Source organism: Anticarsia gemmatalis, chromosome 9 (genome assembly GCF_050436995.1).
Source record: "Anticarsia gemmatalis isolate Benzon Research Colony breed Stoneville strain chromosome 9, ilAntGemm2 primary, whole genome shotgun sequence".
Taxonomy (NCBI): Eukaryota; Metazoa; Arthropoda; class Insecta; order Lepidoptera; family Erebidae; genus Anticarsia; species Anticarsia gemmatalis.
In genome coordinates, this window is record NC_134753.1 from 11,429,870 (window position 1) to 11,452,763 (window position 22,894).

General features: G+C 32.2%; 1 protein-coding gene across 3 annotated transcripts in view; it reads right to left on the reverse strand.

Moving 5' to 3' along the window:
* Pgant2 (polypeptide N-acetylgalactosaminyltransferase 2) overlaps positions 1 to 22,894 on the reverse strand; it is a 119,064-nt gene that overhangs the window by 81,676 nt on the left and 14,494 nt on the right. The gene's annotated exons all lie outside the window — the stretch shown is intronic.

The following is a 22,894-nucleotide window of genomic DNA, read 5'->3' on the forward strand; positions in this document are numbered from 1 at the left end:
ATTTAATGTAGTACACTGTTAGTTTAAAGCCTGGTTTAATACGTAGCATACTTTTTCCGAAAAAGTAGCTGGAAGGTAGCTGGGAAGTGAGTGTGTTCTACATATGCGCCGAATTTAAAATATTTTTTTCCTAGAGTCAGTCAAAAGGGTTCTGTAAATTAAAATTCAGCCTGTATAAGTATAATAATAAGTACATATATACTCGTATATGGTATACGTTTGTGGGAAGGCCTACAGTTAAAATATTCATGTAATTTGGTGTGTTAAGCCTTCGTCAGTAGGTCAGGCCATGCCGCGGGCATACATTATATTGTGATGTGAGGGTAAGTACGGCTCAAATGAAAATAGGATTAAAAGGGTTAAGTATTTTTGGATGATTTAGGATGAATTTGTGTTTGGACATTACATAAACATGGAACACTATTAGTTGATTTAATTATTTCTCATCAGATTTAAGGGTTGTTAATTCGTAAATTATTTATGTAAATTTTTTTTTCAAGAACTAAATTTTGTTATTTACGACATTAGACAAACATTTCAAAATAATGAATAAAACAGTTTCATCACGGTTAGCAAATAATATTCAGTTTGACAAAATCAGAATTGAAATATTCAATGATTTATAACTCACAATTTCTATGACCTACCTTTGACCTGAGCATTCATTTCACTTTCCCCAAAACCGCAAAAATTTTGACTGAAAATGTACTAAGTACCTACTACATAGCCAAAGCAAATACGAAAAAGAAAAGCGCCCGCAAAGCCTTAACAAAGCCTCTCTGACAAATGAAAGTTTGTGTTAAAACTGGGATTAGCCCTCAAAAGCCTGTGCAGTAAGGCTTTGTCTTATGTAAAAGGCTTAGTTGTAGTATAATTGTAGTGGGATTCATTTACATATTAAATTGCCTGTTTCACTTTCGTTAAATGTTATATTATTATGTTAAAAAGCCTGTATCGTCCCACCGCTGGGCAAGAGCCTCCCCCATGGTATTTCACGGGAGCCTATCTCCGGCGGTCTGCTTTTTATATTGTTTAATGTATGAACGTTTAAAGAAAATTAAATTTGAAAAGAGCATTGAAAGGTTGTGGTCACCGATTGAATTACATAAATAAATGTTATTATACAACTCACAACAAAATATTGATTTCGAACTAAGCAGAGCTTGTACTATGGTTACTAGAGATCTTATAAACATACTCATATACTTCTGGATATAGGTATCTAAAATAAGCTTACTGCTAGGCTCAGAACAGAAACTAGTGCTCATATCACTTATTGTCATACAGATTTCAATTTTTTTTATGAATTCAGCTTTGTAAGGAGGTGTTAATTTGAGATGCTAAACAAATTTGTACGTAGATGAATGACAATGACATAATTATATTTGTGTTTAATTAACTTGTTTACTAAACATGAACGTACCTCAGAGATCAAAATAATAAAGATAATCTATGAAACCAATTAGTATTTACAGATCTCAGACCTTACATGAACGAAGCATACATTGCCCGACATCCAAAAGATAATTATGGCTTTACCGATCGTTTATCATTTTCGAATGTAACACAATACCTAACTCTGTTCTTATTACAATAAGGTTTCTGTTTGAGTGTAAAGGTATTGTAATTACGATATTCTCATCCCAAATTGCGGCTGCAAACGTGATAGAAACTACTAAGGTTTCAGTACAACGTGTTTCGAAGTTTCGACAAAAATAACATTTTTAACCAAGTTTTATTTTGTAGGTATTCGTTGATTGCTTACAATTTTAATTACGAGGAAAGGTCACGATGATTGACGTTTGTTTTTGCTAAATGGATGAGTAAATAGCAGTCTGATGTTTTTGGAGGTTGATTGTTTGATAGCAAAAGAGTTAACACAAATTAACCAAAAATAACGAATTTGTATACAGATTGGAATAATTTTCAGAATGAAAAGTATGCATGTCCCACGTCATGTGACCAGCTAAACGAGATTATATTAGAATTTAGATTTGCCGTATTTACGTGGTCGAGTAATAAACATTTTTTTAAATTAATCAGAATAAAGTAGTACAGTTAAGTAGTCTTAGGTACAAAGTAAGTAACGATTCAAAAATAAAAACTTAGATGAGAGATTAAATGATAAAATAAGGTGGCTTAAGGTGCTCAATAGTAATAGTAGCGATATAAAATTAAATATTCAAAGCAAAAATATTGCTTGCTTGAATCTGACAAGACTGTAAGTTACATCATACAAAAAGTTACATCTACATAAAGGTAAGTCCAAGGTGACCTGACCATTCTTAAGAACGAAAATGTTCTGACGCGAATTTGGTTTTATTTTAAAAGAGCCGAAATCAAATAGTTTTAATAATTACATACTACAGAAGTTCTATTCAAATAAGTATGTGAATTGTTTACTCACGGATTATCAATTAACTTATCAAGCAGAATATTTTATTCTGTCAAATAGTTTATTGGAAGCCTTTAAAAAATCCCTAATGTACGAGTATTTGTTTTTAAAATCCTAAACAAGTATGTGTAACTATATTATATTGCTAGCAACATTGTTTCTCTATTTAATCGTCTTAATCTGCTACAAAACCATTTAATACACGAACATTCTCTTTCCCTTCTAAAAAAGGAAAAAAGTAAAACCATAAACCTACGCTATTACGTCACTACGTTTTAAATCGTTGGATCGTGAACGCGGAGACGAGAGGTAATCGTCTCATGTATAACTAGGTTAAGCACATCATAATGCGTACTTTAAAAGGTGTTGAACAGATTATCGATGTGTTCAAGGCTTTACGCTTGAACAAAAATAAATCTGTACCACGATTTTTTACTGTTAGCGAAAGAAATACGTATTTTGATGATTTTTAAAAATATTTTTGCATGTGATAAATATTTTCAGACATAAAATTACGATTGAAAATGTGACAATACAGCAGTATGATCACTATTTTCATTCCTAAAAATGCTTTTTAACGTGCTCTCGGTGCTTTGGAGGAAACGTTAAAGGTCAGTTGTTGTCAATTAAGATGCAGTCGTTATGACATCTTTAAAGCCTTTCTGGCGGCGCGAACTACTTTGACACTAGTTTGACTACAGCTAACCATAATAGTATGATAAAAAAACTACAGTGCGTTGATCCCGTACTAAGCGTACCTCAAGTAGCCAACAAAATATTTTCGTCAACTTTCCACAACGTTCACAACGTTTACACCACTGATATTGCATTTAAATTGCATCAAAATTCAATCGAACCAGGACGAAATCCCCCAGGCTTTTGCCTTCCTTACTACAAAAATGTATTTGCACTTCTATCAGAGTTTGGCTGCCGTCGATTTTGCTTGTAATGTAACGAAATGGCGTCACGTACGAACACTTTGTGAGATTTGAACACCGCTTTTATTTTATTCAGGTACAAATATTAACAATTATTTATGAAAGCCATTAACATTTATTTATTATCAAATTAACATTTATTTATGAAAGCCTTAGAAGATATCATAAAGTTACAGTACCACATCTACCACCCTCTACAAAACGAGTCGATCGTTGTCCTGTGCCTTCTGTTAGCACCTCCTTTGCACAAAAACAGTACTCTTTCCTAGCTCCTACAATATATAATAAAATTGCTAAGTACTATAAAGGCAATAACATAAAAACAATTAACAATAATAAATTTAAAAAAATCGTTATACAATGGTTGGAAAAAATGAATTACATAGATGCTGAGAAAATATTAATTTCTCAATATCACAATACTTGAACTACAGACTAGATATTATACCTACATAATATATATATATATATATATATATATATATATATATATATATATATATATATATATATATATATATATCTATGTATATATTTCACATCACATACACACACACACACACACACACACACACACACACACACACACACACACACACACACACACACACACATACACATGCACGCACGCACACAAACGCGCACGTACACACACACGCATACACTCACACACCCGCACACACACACTCACACACACACACACAAACACACACACACATAATAATGTTTTTGATTAAGTTTATAGTTATAGTTTTATGTTCATAATATTTTCTTAATACTCTTTCTGTTTTATGACAAAATATTGTCATGTTAATAAATAAGGGTGAAGACACTGGCATCTGTAACACAGCTTCGGCTAGCATAGATGTCAGGACAATGTATGGATATTGTAACAGATTTTATGTCAATAAAATATTTTTGATTTTGATTTTGATTGAAATATAGTTTGGTGTTTTATAAAATAAATCACCTTTTGTATAAAATGTTAGTTTTATTTATTAGTTAAATGTTCTAAAATATTACATTTATTGGCTATTGTCGTCTGCTCGTGAGCTTGAGCTTGAGTGATTGAGCGCGAAAAATATTTCTGCATAGTAATATACTTACAATACATCTATTGTTATAAACTTTCGCATCAATATTATAAGAAGGATCTATTGATTGCAATGAAATACTCTACAGATGGAAATTTGTGGTGTGAATGATAAATGAGATTTCGTTACGGTATCTACTAAGAAAAGTTATTTTCTATGTTGCAAAATAGATATTTTATGAATACATAGGTTTATTTTAATATTGGTTATAATGTTTAATACCGAATTTTTAGATCGCAAATATAAGTTTAAATTTTACCTAGTTGTTCAAACATTATCAATTTAAATGGCAAAGATATTCCAAAAATAAAACTGTCTGGCTATGAAAACACCCACCCTGTTTATACTACTTGTATGAGAACAACTAAACATGAATCGACCAAAGCAATGTCCGACGCAAGAGTAATAATTAACTTTAATGTAGTAGTTAGACTGCATTCTAGTTACAGCTATTGGTCCCTACTGATATAAATGGACTATTGTCTCACTTCGGGCTAAAGCTGCTTCCCAGAATACTAGACTATGCACGCGTAATTGTGTTTAATAAACTAGTTCAGTTGCGCTATGAATACGGGTCAATTATATTAAGAGACGATCGTTATAGCAAGAAGAGAAACTAAAGGGCTATATACTTGTGGCTGTTGAAGTCGGAAGTCGATTTGAGCTTTGTTGTGCATCGAGCTAGTTTCAAATAAGTACTTCATAATTATAATAAACCTAAGAAAGGAAGACGATACCTTAGTAAAAAAAAAGACATGTTAAGCAATAATATTATTTACGTATGTAACACGCAAGTCACGCATTGCAACCATAGGGATTCAGAGACCATAAAAAATATTTTCGGTTGAATAGGCCGCTTGCAAGCGCTTACTTAGCTTTTTAGCTTTTTCAAATACCACAAAAATACTGGAAAACTAAGTCATAAGAATGTTCATTTTCACACGTCATAATGATTCATGAAAGAACATTATTTTTTGCTACGTGGAAGTTAAGCATATTTAAATCCTATAACGCAAATTGCTATCTATAGGTGGCTGATGTTCCAGATATCACCCAGCCATCTTATCAGCTGTAATGGTTTAAATATAACACATGTACACACAAAAAGGCCACTTTTAACACTTCAGTGCTAAACACCGTTCGGCCCAATTTCCATGTAAAACAAAATGTATATGACAGTAGCGAATATGTATTGTGCAAACACGACCTGTTTCAAACGACATATTGTATCGAAGCACGGACACGTACCGTTCTACCAGTATTTGTATATTCCAGCACATTTATTACGGCTTTTGAATGTTAAAATTTGCATGCAGTGGAAAAATATGAAGGTACTAGCATTCGGTTCTGCTCGCTTTATTGTTTTATAGCCGCATGTGAGTTTCAATGAGACATGATGTATTAAACTGTCAAATTTTGCCTTATTCGGTTCAATCGTTTTGATAATAGAAGGAAAGGAAATAAATAATGAATGGAGGATGTGTATGTTATTTTTTGGTGCAGTTTCAGTTCTGCCGCGCAAAACAATAATTGTTGTTTTTATAGAGAACATTAAATATAATTGCAGTTAATACTGGTGCCGGCATCATATCAGTTTCAAATTTTCTTTTGTAATTATACCTAATTAGAGTTAGATTTTACATGTAAATAAAAAACTTGTAAATGTATGAACGTAAAATTGCTATATAAATAAACGGAGCACGATTAAAGTTACTAGCAAAAAAATCATTGATTTAATTTTTATATATTCAAATAGTAAATAGGCTACATACAGCAGTAACTTTGATGTTTGTCATCAACCAACCAAGAACGATTAAGTTTCTAAAAAACTTAAATAACTAATCATTAAATTTTAATATAATATCGGATACCTTTTACAAATAAAGTAATTTATAATAACATAATACATACAATTATCAATAACAATACAGCAATTATTAGATTCGATTAGCATCGATTATGATCGAATAAGTTTATTCAATTAATCGAATAGCTCGCGGATGTTTCTCGATTACAATTATATCCTAAAAATATATTGAGTAATATTAACGAAAACGCCAATTTACTAATAAAAAGAGAAAACAATGTATCTACAGAAATCTCTCAAATTTTATCATTAATAGTTAATCGATTTTTTATGCGATTTTCGGTTTCGAGATATAACATCGAATAAAGCGTTTATAATATCATTAGTATTAAAATAACATTTAACGCTGTAATATGCGAAATTTTCACACTAATTACTCTTAAAATATATCGCTATCAGATTTTATTATATTATATGGCTAGTGGAAAACCTAGTGTTAGTTGAGTAGTAAAGTTGTTCAAGCCGATCGAAAGCCTTTTGACGTGGCTTAACGACTGTTATCTTAAATGACAACAATCGGGACCGACTTCTGCCGTGCCCTTCGGAGTACGGAGACGCTCAAACCGTAGTATGCGATCACCCATCTATAGAATGATCGCTCCAAGGTTTGCTTAACCCACGGATTGTTTCGATCGCCGCTGGCTATGAACGTCATGATTGCCTAATTGCTTATTTATATTCAGTAATATTGAAAAGCTATTACGTTTTATGCTATTGTTTGAATAATAATAATTTTAAATATTATGTTTTAAATAATAAATATTTCTTTTATCGTGGAGAAAGTTCTGTGGATACAATAGTGTTATATAATGTAATAATGATAATATTATTACATATATTAAAAACAATGGAAATCAATAACTTATGTATTATTGATCGTAATATCATCATAATAACTACCTCTGTATATGACTGCTGATCGCGAGATCCCAGGTTCAATTTCGAGGCAGGACAAAGGGCTATGGTTTTTTAATAATTTGAGTAAGATAATTCCTTGCCCACTATGATAGTGGACTAACATTGTAAATAGTGAAAAGTGGATGTATTTTATACTTATCTGTCCATACCTTCGAGAATAACAAGCCTGATGCTATGTATGTATGAAGCAATAATCAAAATTATTATAAAACATTCTCAATAAATATACAAACCATTTTAATATTTCCTTTAACATTATTTTGAAGACTTCCGAAGAAATTATACAAAGCGTCTTTCAAGAAAATACTTGATACTTAGAAACCAATCTTTGATAACAGAAATAAAACTTTTTTATTGCCTAATGAAATAATAACTTTGAGCAAAAAAATGATAATTTGATTTCCGTTTATTTATCCAAGAACCTTAAGTTACGTCACAAAAAATTCAAACCAATATCATGAATATAAAAAAGTGTATTTGTTTATTCTTATTTTATGAGAAAACGGCTATACCGATTTGAATAAAACTCTGCAGCATGGTAGACTACTATCCAGGAAAAGAAGAAATTTAAATAATATCGAAGCGCTGCACTCCTATGAACAGCAACTAATTCCAAAATTCTATTTAGAGCTCCTTACCTGATTCGGGACTCGAACCAGAGTCTATGTAGTCTCCAGTCACATCTACAATCCCTTTAACCACGGAGCCATATGTATTTACTCTGGCTAAGTTATTGTATGTAGGTCAGTTTACTAATATTTCCGTTTGGACAAGTTCTCGGTAATATTAAAATTCGGCTCACAATTTGTTTACGTAAGTAACTAAGTAAGCATATTTCAAATAACGATTAAACTTGGTAATTGCGATTGCAAAACTGTTTGTCGGAACTAACTTTTGGCGATGAATTTGCACTACACACCGCTTATTTGAACCGACTTTTTAAAAGTAGGATGTTGTTAATCCGTAGGTTTTTATTTTAAATGTATTAACTTTTATTGTAATTACCATCATTTGGGAACATATAAGATTTCAGAATTGATATTATTAATAAAAAGTACTTATATTAAGAGTGGATAAAAACCCCAATTTATAATGGTATTTTGTCACATAACAGTAAGTAAGAACGTTTACTTTCAGGAATAACATTTCATAAAAACCCCTCAAGTGGGCTCTACCATCTGATTGATGATTCTATGGCATCTAAACAACACATTCAGTGTCAACACTGTCATCTACAGCACAAAAAATAATTTACAGTACATTGTTACAGACACTTACTCTCAAACACTAAAAGAAAAACAGTTTTCCAACAGCAATGTGAACACTTTATTTTCTATAACTCACACACACTTTACTCCATTTCATCTCAACAACAGTAAAAGTCAAACAAAAAGAAATCAACCCAAGATCACTAGTTACAAACCGAATCAATGTCACAGTGCAGAAAAACTCCATGCACTCACTTCTCTATATCGCAATAGAACAATGGAATTGTTATAAGTTTTTATACTCTGTGCATTGGCATAGTTCTCACGACTTTGCGACATTTTCACCAATTAGTGAGTAACATGCGTTTAGTGCAACTATGGTTTATAATTGGCTTAGCGATTTGCGAATAAGAAATTCTGTTGAGATAGTGTATTTTTATTGGGAAAAGTGTAAAATTTTCTATTTAGATACTTTTCACATAAGAAAAGTAGGTGGGATAGAGATTAATGACATAGTATATCGTAATAGTACATTTCATTTGGAATGCGCCTTAAAGTTAATAGCAAATTTCAAATAAATACATGATGGGAAGATGTCTCGCTCAGTTTTTTCATAATTTATCTATCTGCTATTAATATATTTGTAATTGTCGGGACAAGGGTTATATGGGATTGATGGCATCAAAATTCCCGTCGAAATGGAATCAACGGGATGAAATTTTACAATACCCGGACGAATTCGGGCCAGTACTCTCAGGGCCGTTACTCTCTTTACGGTCATTGCTTAAATTCCCAATAGTGACTTAACTGATACTACTAATTCCTTCGTAAGTAGTAAATTTGATATAGTTTATTACTTGTATGTTTGTAAAGTCCCAGCTTTAGAATCAAACCCACAATAATAGGTGACAGCTCAGTGAACTAAACTATCGCTCCATACATTTTACGAGTATACATTAGCATAATCCGTTCCCGTACTTGAACAATTTCACGATGATTTTCAAACAATACTTGCACGTCTTCACGGTGTTTTGCTTAAAATAACGATCGTTCACCTGAACATTGACTTTTTTGACAATGACCTTGTGTTTCGTTAGCACGGGTTAATGTGACAAAAAGGTAACAGTTTTCTAGTGTTCAAGCGTTAAACACGTTTAGGCTTTTGTTATTTTTTTTATTTAAGTCATTGACTGTACTGGATTCTTGTTATAAAACCGATGTGATGTAGAAATTAAGTTTTTTATTCAGCCTGCGTCGATATTTTCCTGCAAGGCTTTAGACTTATTTTCTTAAATATATGTATTACAAGGTATATCGTAATAGTCATAGCACATAAATGCAAAATGATGGATATACTCGTTATTAGCAAAGAAGAGTTATGTATGCTGCAAAAAGTATTAAAAAAGGGCCGAACTCTTGTTTGCAAAGCTTATCTCGGTCTACCATTCCACGGTTAAAAAAACTCCTGAAAACCACTCCGATCGGCTAGCTTGTTCGTCTACTCTCGCTTTAGTTTTGTTCATTTTGGCGTTAATAATTTAAATTTAGATTTATACTTGTATAGTTTTTTAATGAGATACTGAAATATCATCATGGAATCAGTAAAGTGGTTAACAAAACATGAAAAACGATTATTATAGACAGCAAAATAACTTAGAGTTTAATGAAACAAAAGATTACGCAACTCATTATGCAGTCTCCTCAATTTTAAATTTAGAAACAAAGGAACACTTATTCTACTTTTGAAATAATGTTCATTATAATTTCAGCTGCATTTAATTTTGAATTTAGAACAGTGACAGGCCAGACGTAATATTTACGTTCCTATTTCAAATGCGTTACAAAATGGTGGTCACAACAGATGTTGTTTGAATTAAATAGTGTGAAATGTGCATTGCTGGGTCGTTGCTTGTTATGTTAATTAGTTGTAATACTAATAATGTGATGTATTAGTTAGCCGCAAAATGTTGCATGTGTTCTTAAATAATGTATTTTAACTGTTACATAATAAAATGTGTAATGGAAACAATGCATAGTATAACAATACCTACAGTAACATATGCGCTAAGAAAAGCCTGCATTATAACTTTGCGCAATGAGGACTATTGCAATAAAGTGTGTTATTTATTTTAACAGCTCTATCTAAGTAAAAAGTACTTTATTTGTAGTTTTGCGAGATATAACGCCGTGCTACATAATTTTATCTAAATCAGTTCAGTTCTTTTCACGTGAAAGAAGGAAAGAGGATCACATTCCACATTCAGGTATGTTAATTTTATTTTTATCTACGATTAAAATCTGCACTGTATTAAAATCAAAGTGAAAACCCTTCTAAAAAATTGTCTTTTTAACATAGCCCTACACAAGATCAAAATTCGTACATGTCAAAATTTAACTACAAAAGAACATCAACGAAACAAAATTAGTAGTAACAAATTCACCTACTCACATTATTATGCTAATAGTACATTTTAACATAATGTAGTGCGGTAATAAGTTAAAGCGTTGTATGCATTTGGCGTGAAGTACAGCGACTATAAACTACGAGTTTATTTATGACTTCCAAGTTGTAAGGTTGGAGCTGAAAGTTTGTTAGGAGAGCAACTTTTGTGCCGCATCCAGACTGCTGACTCGGCTATTTCTGTTTTGAAGATTTGTAGTGAGTGAAAATTGTGTCGGGCTTTTGTATGTTTAAGTTAACAATTTTGAGGAGGATCAGGATCCGGAATTATTTGTAGATTATATAAATATTCCTTTTGGTATAAATTATAATTGTTTTCGTTTTTTTTTTTTTTGGTGGTATTATTGTTCCGAAGACTAAGTCTTATAGATCACAAGTAAATTTTGTGTTATTTCTATGATTCTATATTTTCTGATCTATCATTAGAGTTTGACAATTTTTAATTTGAAATCATTATCTATTGCCCTATTGCCCTATTGCATTGAAGTAAAAACAGGGCCTATGTGCATGCAAAACGTATAATTGAAAGATAAGGATATATGTTATTTAAGAAAAAAAAACCAAGAATGTTAGCGGGATAGTAAAAACTACAGAGATTTAGATTCGATAATTTTCTCAGATCAAATCATAATCCGGATGCGTTATGCATACAATTTTCTTCGCTGTATTAAGCATAAGAAACCTAGTTATACCTTGTGCAGGATACATAAAGTTGATACCGACAATGTAAGGAACGTCGAACGATGATAGCGCAGGTGATAGGTTAATCGTTTCTATCACTTCCTACATTCAACCTAATGGCTGTTCAACACTCGGACCCTGGAAATATGTGCATGAGATTTACATACTTTGCTATAAGGGCTTTGAACGGTGTCGAATTATTTTGATAAATTGCTGCGATATGGTTATAGCAGGAATTTTGATGAGACGGTTATAAGTATGGTTGTTCATCGACTAACTGCTAAACTGGAAAATTGCACAGACTGTATGCAGAATTCATTTTCTATAAGGTTGTAATTAATATCATTAGATAGATATTTTTCCCAACTTTTATATTCACCAACTTAATATGCCATCGGTGGCCCTCGGTTCAGCACGTGATTTTTTGTTTGAAAGCGTAACAAACAGACTTTTCGATTTATAATACACGAATGGATCTGCGCTACTATTTACTTTTAAAAATTCAAGTAATATTTGTTAACAAAAACGAAAAATATCATTAAAACTATAATGTCGTCCGTTACGACAAATTGACATAAGTAGCAAATGGAGTTGCAAAAAAGGTTGACTTTTGACGTTGAAGCCCAAAAATATACAAAAATACAGGGCTATTCTAGAGGACGAAGGGTCGTCTATTTTAAGAGTTAATCCGGATACCAGCGAACGGAACCCGTGCAAGTAAACCAAAGTAAACAAAGATAACCTTTGACATGATATAATACGAAGATCGCATTAAGATTGTATCGTTAGAGCGCGGATAGACGTATTTTCTCGAACTATCTTATATGTTCCCTAGTTGGTTAGTGTAGCGGACTTAGGACCCTTCTGTAACGGTCTGTAGGTACTTGGGCTGTGATGGATTTAAAACCTATGTTTGCCCAGTGAGTTAAAACTATGTGTTGTGTATACTATTGTAAATTAAAAATAACACGAATTTAACATTAAAACGAAGGGAATTATATCTATAAGCAAAAGTTAAATTGTGTGCTTATATGAATATTTAGTTCTTAAAGGCTGAACGGATTTTGAATAAATTTGATAAAATGATTGTTTTATCTTGGAACATAGGCTGCGTATTTATTTCAATTTCACGTGAAGTAAATCGACGCCAAAAGCCTATAGAAAAAAATGAAAAAAGTAAAATAGCCTATCGAAATTCTATACACAAACAAAATTCGAAACAGGGAACAAGCTTCAGCACTTAATAAATATAATCACGCTCGGGAACGCTTTCAGCGTCAAAATTAACCAGCTTTGTGGTAGATGTATAATACATTATGTATGATAGCTTGTTTATGAAACTGAGTATGTCTAATTCAGTTAAGGACTTCTGTGTGTAAATGTGAAATGTTCATGACTTTGAAGTCATGCTCAAAGATTCTTAATTAAGTCGTAGGGCCTCAAAACGAAAGCTTTCGGTTCTAAAATGAGTGTTTTTAATTTCATAATGGAAATATTGATCAGAAATATTAATATTAATGGCACGGTAACTAAGTATACAAATTATAGCTACTTTAAAGGTTATACGACTTAATGATTGTTATCATAATTGACAATAACGGTAATGACTTTTCACGATTCCTCCATAACACCTCCGTGTAATGGAGGAATCGTGAAAAGTCTCTTAATTTAAACGCCACTAAGCAGTTAAACTCGAACACCGATTTTTAAACTAGGATATTATTTATATTGGGAATTAAATATGCATCAATTTACAAAAATCTACATCGATACATATAAAACTTTTCTTCTTCCGGTACCGACTGGCTGACTGACGAACAAAGCACAGGGTAGAAAGTTTAAATTTGGTATGAAGATTCCTTACGATGTGTAGAGGAGCACTAAGAGAGGATTTTTGGAAATTCCTCCCCAAAGGATGTGAAATTCCACGCGAGCAAAGCTGCGGGCGGAAAGCTAGTATCTTTACAAACTGAACTAAACCAAAATTGACCTCCAAATGAAATGGAAAGCTTAATGGTGCGTATAAAACAGTTCACAAACGCTTTTAAACAGATTACAGTGAACAATGAGATTAATCACGGTGAAACGCCACGGGAGGAGGCTCCACGGTGACAATGCTATTCACCACACTTTCCCCATATCGCTTTCGAGAATAGTGAAAATTTATGAGCTCGTTATGCTTTATAGTGACTTATGGGTAAGTGTTATAGATCGGTTGATCTATTTTTTAAAGATGTTTGGAGCAGTAGTTAAATTGAACCACTAGCTACTTGATCAAATCGTATCAAATCATGTACATCATATTTAGACTTAGACGTTGGGATATAAAATATAGTTATGTTTTAATTTAAAAGTATTTAGGTACCTTCATTTATCAATTGTCTGCTTATCGTTTAAGCTAGTTTGAAGATAAAGAGGAAAGTATTACCTAGACACGAGGCAAATATTAGGTAGGTGTACGTGCGGAATAAAATTAGCATGAGCCAGATTACAGATTTATTTATTTTTTAATTGTTACTTAATAGGCATTAGGTATTGTCAAAGATGCTTCCAAAGTTTAAAAGGTAACTCGAGCGTGATAGATTAAAAACGAATTACGCATCACTTTAATTTACTTCCGCACTCATAACAACGGGAAAGTGATTGATTACAACTTCATTCCACCATCATTGCAAATCAATTGCTTCAGATAATTGCCTCTAAACCAATAGGAAACGATCGATGAAGCTTAACACTTTAAATTGACAATCCGATTGATTGGTCGGTCAATCGGATCATTTATTGACATTAATCGTTGCATAATCATTCTTTTACTTTTTATTCTTCATGCTCTGTTTCATTCGTTATGTTTGTTTGCTCTTTCACGGCGCTTGAGTGTTCAGTGGCTTTTTATATCGTTACTGATAAAACGGAAAGGTAATGCTGACTGGTTGCTATAGAAAAATTGCGTTTTTACAAACTTTAAAGTACGTCTTGATACTGTATATCTCTGCAGTCTTTTAAGTTCATGCAGTATTTTAACGTGCCTATTACCTGATTGCAAGTAAAAATTTCAAGACTAAATTTATAACAGCACTTTTGTAACAGAAGCGCTATATTCTACTGATTACAAATTTTTAGGTTCTAAAATGTCAAACTCAAGAATTTTTGTAAATATGTTCTTACAACAGCATACGCTAGGCATACTTCCCAGGTTTTCATACAAACTATGTCGATGGCCAGCCAATTGTCAAAATTGCGCTACTTAACAAGTTAAGTTGGTAGAAACTACTACAACTATTACAATCTGAGTAAATCAATCAAGCATAGCTCCAAAGATCCGCAAAACAATCAATTTAATATCTCACCATTTACTTGTAATACTGTAGAAATTGCGGCACAAAAATATTTACCAATAGATCTTATCTTCATAGCGTAACATCACCTACAATTTTTCATTCGAATTTAAGCCTTATCGTGAAAGGAACAAAGGTCAATAATAACAGACAAAAGCTTTATAGCATCATTGACCTTAGTAAAAAGAAAAAAAACGTGTCTGATCCACCGTCAAATTGTATTTATAAATAAATACTTTACGAAACTATTATTAGAAAAGTGGGTTATTTCCTTTAAAGCCTTTAGTTACAGACATGCTATGCCCCGAAGCTTCAATCGCTCTTGTGGGTATTACTTAGCTCTCGTAAATTCAAGCGAATTTTTAATCACTTAAAGCCTTATGGGAAATTTGATAATCATAAAAAAACGTGCATTGAAACTGAAACTGAAAAAAATGCTTAGCATTTTACAGTAGATGTATTTTTTTTCGTTAACCTGCCCTTTATGCCTAGTATAGGCAGAGATGTCAACGCATCCTAATTAGTCCATTATAAACGGTAGGTAGTCATGATCATGTCTTCTTATCCAGTAACCAAACTTTGAGTTACTATTGAGAATGGTTCAACCAAAAGAAATAAAACCCAATGCCAAATATAATATATTGGCCCGATAGAGCACCCGTCTCAGGAATCAACCCAGAGATCTTGTTATTAGCAGTTGTTAACACTACAAAAGCTAAAAATATCTCTGTCAAAAGGCGGTTACGAAGGTATTAATAGAAATGTAGGTTATTTCCTAAAAAATCTTTTAATAACTTCAGTCACAGATAGGCATCTAACACTAATCGCTTTTGACATTCTCAAAGCATTTTTTCTCTAGTTATATAAGCTAATTCGTAAGAAATAAATAAACAAAAGTTTTCACGATTTCTATCTAGCTGTCTAGCGTTTAATTGTCTGGCACTTCCACTAATTTATTAAGACTTGAGGTTTATGTAATTGCGAGAAAAGTCTAAGACTAAGTATTAAGTAAATAAATGCGTATATTTAAGAAGCAGTGATAATAGCGGTTAATGCAATTGCTGCCCCCTCAAGTGGTTGATGGTTCGAAGCAAAGGCAACAACGCAGCTATGACTTTTGGGAGTCATGAGTGTGTTAAAAAAATCACTCAATCTCATTTTTCATCATGATAAAACCAATCACGCCTAAGACTTCTTTAAACAGTTCTCGAACGAAGACAATGTCCTAAAACCGTATTTGGCCAGCGTTGGACTCTAAACCCCGTCCTCATTCTGGGAGGAGACCATTGACAGCTTGAATTTTAAATAGAGTCTACTGAGGTTGTTCAGGAAAAAAATCTAGTAAGTTATACGACGAAGTATTCTATAGAAATATTATCCGTATACTCGATTGCAACAAATCCTTTTCAAGGTCTTCAAGTTACTTAGCTAAGTAGAGACTTGTATTACAGTATGTTCACCTTTTTCCTCGGTTTCGCTACTTACATTGCAACAACAGGAAATATAATAGCTATTATTAGCACTGGTGTTGTAATTACCTGAAAACAGAAGGAAAAAAAAAAATAAAGTTACATTGCAGACATAAAGGGGTATATTTAAATTAATGTAACATCTAAAAAATATATTGAATTGCGCAGTTTATTTATTTTTGGACTTTGATCGAAACGTCCGGTAACAAAAAAGCACCGTCACCTTAAAATCCTCATCGCGTTCAATCATTTACCCCCGGTTTCTGAGGTACATTTAACGGTAGTTTATCTATTCAATAGCGTTAAAACTCATATAAAAAAACGCCATTGAATAGATAAACTACCACTAAATGTAGTAAGTTGCGGAGACTTTACAAACATACAATAAACCTGCACTAAATGCAACAAGTAAAAAATTCGCTAAAATATTTGTTACTTACTTGTAAGCATCGAACTCATAATATCCCAATGGAAACTAAGCTACGTGACAACCGTCTTAACTATTGAACTATAAAAGCCTTTAAATATCCTATATTCCTTTCTCCGTATTCTTTTAATAAGAATTTCAACAATATATTCATAGAACCATCTTCCCCCAGTCTCTAGTATAACTCATTCTCGCATATGTCCATACAATTAATTCCCATCACGTTTTACTTATAATTATATGAGAACGGTGGCCTAAGTACCCTAAATACGAATGTCATCATTATTATATTGTTATGTCCGTGACATAACGGGTAATGGAATGTCTAGCTATATTTATTTTAATTAATTTATTTATAGCTACTGTTATTGAGCTATTCTAAGACTTGTGAAAAAGCATCTATTAGCTTTTAAGGTGGATTTTTTCCTATTGTTTTCATAAATTTTCTGCCAGTTTAGCCATTGGAGAAGTTATCTCACACTTATCCAACCCTTATCCAAAAGTCCCGAAACTATCCTTTATCATTTTTGTTTTAGATTGATACGCAAATTGTTATTTAGTTATACGAAAGTACATTACTATCCCGTTTTAAATAAGATTGTTTATCACTTACAGTCAACAATAAACGCATTCAATCAAAAAATGTTTCGGGTACAGGTTTTTTTTTTTACACGTGCATTTGCCTTGATTTTATTTTACCCCGAATTCTGTTAGATTTCTACCTTTGTCAAAGAAATAATGACAAAAAAAAGCTTTTGGTTTCCCGACAAGTAATAAGTTTTGTAGAAATAAATATTTGTTATCCGCAGACGATTCTATAAAATCTCAAACATTTTTCAAACAATCTCTTGTTATTTTTGGAATCATTTTTCGATTAAATATTTTTCAACGCATAATAACTGGAAATACAAGTTATAGCAGTACATTTATATTATGTGAATATAACATGGAAACTATTTGTGATTAATGTATAGGTACATAGCTAAAATACTCTAGAAACACATTATTCTCATAGTCAATAAATAATAACATATTATTACACGACTCTCATTAGGACTTATGTAATATTTCCTTTGCCTCATATAAAAACAAATGAGCAACTATGACGTCATAGTACATTTTCTCACGATGTTTTCCTCAAACGGGCATGGATTGTAAATCATAGATTAGGTTAGTGGGTACGGTCCAGTGTGTAACGTTTGCGTCGTGCATTGATTGCTAATGATCACCTAATTTTGTATTGCCGGACTGTTGTGCGAGTTCCGTTATTATTATCGAAGGAATTTTTATTGTGTGTTATAATGTTATTATTATTACAGTTAGTAGGTAGATTAAATTCTAGGAAGTATTATGTATGATGTGAAATGAAAAGGTTTTCTTTGCATGAAAAACGTGCGCTTAAAATACAACTTAACTTATGTTTGAGTTTAAAAGTGTGACGGTATAAACATAATTCGTTAAGCACGTGCCTCTATCTTGAATTTGCACATTTTAAAAAATCTTTCTCCTTTTTTCACTTTGAGTCACGAATAGACCCTCAAATTTACACGTGTTCAGTGTGATGCCAAAACGTAGCGCGCGTGACGTCAGTAAGAGCACTTGTTAGGATTTTCTCGCATGGAAAGTGGGTCTTACGTGACTAGTAATGAAAATGGATAAGGATCGTCGAAAATAGAAATTTGACGGTGACGGAATTTAATTGAATCGTAGGAAAAAGGAAAGTTGCCTTTGTGTAACGCTGTATTGTTACCCAATGGAAGTCAACCCGTGTTCAATTTACGCTTGATTGTGAACCACCCTATAATTTAAGAGATTTGGAAAGGATTTTAGTTTGATAAGGGAATAAGCGCTAAGTTTCTGGGGTCCCTTTTTACTTCATGAACTTAAATGTGTAACAAACGAACATTAAAAGTCTCCGCATTTACTTAAAAACTGTATTCAATACAATCAATTTACATCAAATCTATCATTTCACATTCAACTGAAGATTAACAAAACCACTCCATTTTTTTACGCGGCAACTGCAATTTTCGTGACCAAATATAAACGGTCATTGACCTCAAGACAACAATAAGTAATACAGAATAAGGTTCTAAGAAATAAATCTTAGTCACTTTTATTTAGGTAATACTTATTATGTACAAACCGGTTAGTTAAGTGAAAATTCTGTAAATGGCTTTGCACTTGACCTCCTCGTTCCTGAATGTGTGAAAAATACTTTTATGCTATAATACTTTTATTCTTTACTTGACATAAAAAAAACATCAGGTTTTCGTAAGAGAATCCCTCTATTCTAATGGAGGATGTAAAAGTTAAGCAACATCAAAATTCGACTAGTTGATTCAATAACCTCAAAACAATTAATACAAAGGAAGGTACATATATTTTTTATACAATATGCAGTTAGGCTACTTACATAACATATATTAAATGTTAAAAAATGTTTACACTAAAATCATAACTTTTAAACTCTCGCGTTGCATGTTTAATATATAAGACACGGGAATCATATATGAATTAAATAATAATTATATCCTATTATATTATAACATTAAATTTATACACTAAAACATTTTTTCGTCAAAGTAAAAAAAACAATAATAAGTTACTAAGAAATAGTACAGCTAAGTTTATGGTGTCTGCATAACTCCGAGTAAATACCATGGGTATGAATAGTGTTTCACGCGTGTCATAAACACATACACGGCTTTGAACTTTAGAATAAGATATAAATAGTTATGTTTAATGTGCTCTAGCCCTTAGGGAGTACAGAGCAAACGTTTTATGGGGTCTTTCTTTAAGTCTGTCTGGTAGGCCAGGTGAGTTAAGTTTTATTTTGTTTGCGTCGCTGAGAATATTCCTGTTAAGTTATACTTTAAACGCACTTGTTCAACTATTCTAAATAGTTTTAATCACTTATAAATAATTTTACTTAAAAAAAATTATCGATTTTTTTTTGGTATTTGAGAATATTTTCATTATATTGATATTATAAATGAATTAATAATAATTTATTAGATAAAAACCATGTTTGTTTAACAACATGTGAAAGCTTTTATAAATTTGTTGATAATGTGAGTGTTTTCCTGTCCTTGCTTATCAAACGGAAGGACGCAAAGATAGTCTCGTATATGATTTAACTTTTATTATTTTTCTGTCGTTATGTGCATTGTGACAATGAAAATGGTTATAATAAAAAAAACACGCTAATACAGTTTAAGAATACTGTTATGTAGTGTATTTACTTTTATGCATCAAATAAATCAATGATGTCGTATCACGTTATAACTATAATAATACATAATGCAATTGCGTAATAAACACAATGTATTCTACTTCGTACACAAATAATATTATTAACAATTCAATCAATGCACATAATCGAAAACAAAAATCAAAACAATCACACATCACTGCTTACAGTAAGAGAATCAAGCACTAAATCTCAATTTCCAACATTACGTCACACAAAAGAACTCATATTCCGTTGTGTAACGAGATATGTATTACCTATCGACACGCTTGTTGTTGGAGCAAACAGACGAAGCGCCACTCAATATCGAGTGACACTTCAATAGGCCATTCTGAAGGGCCGCGTGTGATATTTTACGTGAAGAAAAAATAATATTGTCGAAGGAATATTTGAGGGTTCAGTAATCTTCGAACGATCTGTTTATGGACGGTGTTAGTGGCAGGTATGAGTCGAAAATTGCCTGGACGAAGAAAAATATAGGTTACTTGTCATCAATATGACTGCAATTCCACTATAAATGTTTTAAGTCTGTAATCTGACGTGTTGTGTGTAATGGTTACCACGCCACCACCAGTGCATCAAAAGATTGTGGGTTCGATTCCCACACGTAACAAATTTGCAATAATTGTAAAGCACAGCTATGCAACAGAGTAGTCAAGAGTTCGTACCCAGCTCTCTTCATTGACTTTACCTTTCGAACTGGCAGGCATTAGTTGAAGAAATTTTATTAGATATTGGATTTAAATAATTTGTTTGCAATTTTTCAATTTAAAAACATATTACAATACTCAGCAAATGAGCAATTGAGAAGTAAACAGAGATTTTCAAATTTCTTGTCATCTTTGTATCGAAGATGTTTATTAGCAAGCCTATTGTTGCCTGTTTCTCTATTCTAAACACATGATAGAACTATGAAATCAGTTTACTAGTGCTATAACACAAACACCTACCTATTATTACACCTTACTAATATTATTAATGCGAAAGTCACACCAAAATTATTGAACGAATTTTGATGAAACTTAGTAGTGTAATTATAATACATAGGCTTTAGAAATATTAGTTTTTGCCTGTAGTTTTGCCCGTGACACAGCATAAACAACATAACTATAGCTTACACGGACGTAATCGCGCGCAAGAGCAAGTTATTAATATTTTTGAAAAAGTTCTTCAAAAACTGTAATTAAAAACGGTCGTTTCTCTTTATAAATTATTCAGCAAAGTTTAACTTAAAACTTCATTGTCTATTTGTTACCAAAATCCCAGTCTGCTCCTAGTTTCCGTGAATATTAAGGTGCTTACAGCCGCAAATTCACAATGAAACGCGATCTCATTAAATTTTTAAATTGCATCAGTCGGAAAAACCACAAAAGCGTCTGGATTCACGCCTGGCTAGTTCGTGCCTGCATTCACAGATTCAGGCCGAATTTCAGGCTGAAAGACTGTTATGACTTAACTGTATAATTCAGTTATGTGGGTAGCTGAAAAATGTTTTATGCAATTGTAATTCTGACGTACGTTTGAGGTGGAGGAGAATTTGTGTTATTTAGGTTTCAAGTTGATAAATGTACGAAAATGTAGCAGATAATTTATTTGTATTATTCGCTAAAAGATCCATGCTAATATTGTAAATGTGAAAGCGTGTTTGTTTGTTTGACCCTCTTTCACGGGCAAACTGCCTAAAATTTTGCAGGTGATCGATAAAATATATATTTTCTTTTTCTGCATGTTCCTCCGCACTTACAAGTTACAGTACGATGATGATGAAATAATCAGTCTCAACTAAGTCAAGAATGTTACTAATCTTTCCCATCATGTTCAAATTATAGTTTTAATTCTTAAAGTAAAAATGGAATAAACGAAACAGTAGCCCTACCTAAAAGACAATTTAATGTCCCAATACGCAACCCCTAAAGCACCCTAATACATAATAAACAACGCCTTTACCATCAAAAGGGACGATATCACATCAAAACCGATTTCACGACATTATCTTTGGACAGGATGGACCCGAAATGACGAAACAATGCAGTTTACGACCGTCTTACCGTGACTTGTATCAAAATGTTTAGCTTTCTGTTACGTGAGTAGAATGTTTAAGCAAATCCGGAACAATTTGTTCGATAGTCGATTAAAATTTTAAGCAGTTGGCTGTTAATCCGATTTATTTTTTTTGTACTCTGTTGACCATAAAACTTAATAATCAGATCACGAGAAGTGACTTTGATACGATGATATGTCACATTACGCGATTCTCTGCAGTAGGCAATCGACTATCGAGTGACATTGAAATAGTTCTGCAAAATAGTTCCTAGGACACCCGTTAGAGGCGTTGATCGGACTTCCATACAATATTTTTTAATAGCTAGCCGGTTGTCGATAGTTGATAGTTGAATAAATTACATTACGACTTCAGTATGTAATTTTAAATCGTGTAAACGTCAGGAAATGAAATTTATTTGGTAGTACTCATAACTGTTAAATAAACTAATTGAAAACTTTCACGTTGCATGATTATTATCTAATAAGGTAGACTGGCAGAAAATGCCCCTGGCATTAAGTCCGCCTTTATACAGCCCTGTATATAAAGTTTGAAATAAATAAATAATAAAATTATTATCTAATATAATACAAGTATATAACACGATCAGGCACTTTATTTGGCTTGATTGATGTTTTTACTCGGGTAATCTGAGTATTTCTATTAGATCATAATATATTACACATTACGATGAGAATTTACAAGGTATTACGCATTTTACAATTAATTAATAACAGTCTTTAATTACACCGGCTTATTAAAAAGGTTTATGTAGTTCTTAGGTAGTTGAGCGTAAATCATTTCATA